Source organism: Oncorhynchus gorbuscha, linkage group LG19 (genome assembly GCF_021184085.1).
Source record: "Oncorhynchus gorbuscha isolate QuinsamMale2020 ecotype Even-year linkage group LG19, OgorEven_v1.0, whole genome shotgun sequence".
Lineage (NCBI taxonomy): Eukaryota > Metazoa > Chordata > Actinopteri > Salmoniformes > Salmonidae > Oncorhynchus > Oncorhynchus gorbuscha.
In genome coordinates this window covers 70,569,033-70,571,532 of record NC_060191.1, presented here as the reverse complement: position 1 = coordinate 70,571,532, position 2,500 = coordinate 70,569,033, and the positions used below count along the sequence as shown (strand labels likewise).

The following is a 2,500-nucleotide window of genomic DNA, read 5'->3' as shown; positions in this document are numbered from 1 at the left end:
CAGGAGTCCACCACATCATCAAACATTCTACCACACTATTAGAGATACCAAGATAGAGACAAACACACAAGGAGTCGAAGAGAGATAGAGACAAAGTGATAAGTGGAGAGTCAATAACCAGCAGAGAGCTGCCCAAGCTAGGACACACACACACACACACACACACACACACACACACACACACACACACACACACACACACACACACACACACACACACACACACACACACACACACACACACACACACACACACACACACACACACACACACACACACACAAACACACACACAAACACACACACCAGACACAGAAAGATTTGCCATATGGAGAGGGAGATGACTGTCCCACCTGACTCCTTCTGTGTTCAACCCCTAAGTCGACACACCAGCACACACATCCCATTATTATTCAGTATACTGGTATTATGGTATTCTGTTGTTGAGTTGACACACATAGTAGTGCGGTCTAAAATGAATCTATGATCGTATGCTGTCCATTTGCTTTTTGTATGCTGTTCTTTGTTTGCCATTTTAATATTTGAGAATTAACCAATGATAAGAGGCCACTCTTGGCCATGATTACAGACACCTGTGTGTGTCTTTTGACACTATATAAACAAGTCATCCCGCTGTGTTTGTGATTATACCCTGATGAAGACAGCTTGACAGCTTTTTGCATCTGAGCTCCAGCTCTCCTTTAATTTAAAGTTTTCTACTCCGCTACTAACCTGGCCTAAATAGTTGTGCGTTTCTTTTCCTTCTAGAGTTGACACGCATAAACATCATATCACCATTTACGTTAACTCAAAAAAGGCGTGTATCCCAGTTCTGAAACCCGGAATAAGACGCCTGGGTTACGCTGACCTAAGACAGGACACCGTTGCCATGTCAACAACATCTTGTTCGGTTTACTGTTGTTTCTGCGGTCAGTTTCACCTATCACGAGTGCTGTGTCATGACGTTTTCATCTGAAAATCACTTCAAAACGTAGGCTACCTGTGCAATTTTTTTTTTAAAGAATTGTAACCTTTATTTAACTAGGCAAGTCAGTTAAGAACAAATGATTATTTACAATGACGGCCGACCCCCGGCCAAACACGGACGACGCCGGGACAATTGTGCACTACCCTATGGGTTAGATTCACCGTAATCATTTAGCCTACTATAATGAATTTACTATAATTTAATACGGGCTACTTTCACCCCTAATTTAAACACGTTTCTTCTGATCATGATTTGGTAGACCATTTGTTGGTAGACCATTTGTTGGTAGACCATTTGTTGGTCAACTTCAGCCCCAGAAGACAGTTCACCAGAATAATGTTTTACATCGATAGAACAAATGAATTAGTAATCTAGTTAACACAGGTTAAGTGTTACCTTTAGGGACCGGGGATAAAGTACAATACCTCCAAAAACAGTGGAAAGATTGGTCTTGTACAAAATGTCCAAATGTCAACGGTTTGACCGGTTTCAAGGAAATGAAATGCTGATGAGACTACTGTTGCATTTTCTCAAGAGATGTTGAACTAAATAAATCATATTTCTCCACTCTGTTCTCGAGACAAAAATGAACATTTGTTGTATAATTGGTCCCATGTTTCAAGATCCATACTCACAAAACGCTTATTTTCTCAAAAATGTTGTGCACAAATTTGAATACATCCTGTTAGTGATAATTTCTCCTTTGCCAAGATAATTCATCCGCCTGACAGGTGTGGCATATCAAGACGCTGATTAAACAGCATTATCATTACACAGGTGCACCTTGTGCTGGGGACAATAAACAGCCACTCTAAAATGTGCAGTTTTGTCACAAAATACATTGCCACAGATTTCTCAAGTTTTGAGGGAGTAATTGGCATGCTGACTGGAGGAATGTCGTGTGAGTGAGTGGTTTGCTGAAGTCAATGTTGTGAACAGAGTGCCCCTTGATGATGGTGGGGTTATGGTATGGGCAGTCATAAGCTACGGACAACGAACACAATTGCATTTTATCAATGGCAATTTGAATGCCCAGAGATACCGTGACGAGATCCTGAGGCCCATTGTCGTGCCATTCATCTGTTGCCATCACCTCATGTTTCAGCATGATAATGCACGGCCCCGTGTCACAAGGATCTGTACACAATTCCTGCAAGCTGAAAATGTCCCAGTTCTTCCATGGCCTGCATACTCTCCAGACATGTCACCGATTGAGCATGTTTGGGATGCTCTGGATTGACATGTATGACAGCGTGTTACAGATCCCGCCAATATCCAGCAACTTCGCACAGCCATTGAAGAGGAGTGGGACAACATTCCATGGGCCACAATCAAGATGACAACCAGCTACATGAGGTAAACCTGGAATGCATTTCAAATAAACAGGTGTGCCTTCTTAAAAGTTCATTTGTGGAATTTCTTTCCTTCGTAATGTGCTTGAGCCAATCAGTTGTGTTGTGACAAGCTAGGAGGGGTATACAGAAGATAGCTCTCTTTTGGTAAAATACCAAG

General features: G+C 41.9%; 1 protein-coding gene across 1 annotated transcript in view; it reads right to left on the bottom strand.

The window, feature by feature from the left end:
- Positions 1-2,500, bottom strand: part of LOC124004959 (ventricular zone-expressed PH domain-containing protein-like) — a 238,792-nt gene that overhangs the window by 94,682 nt on the left and 141,610 nt on the right. The window lies entirely within an intron of this gene.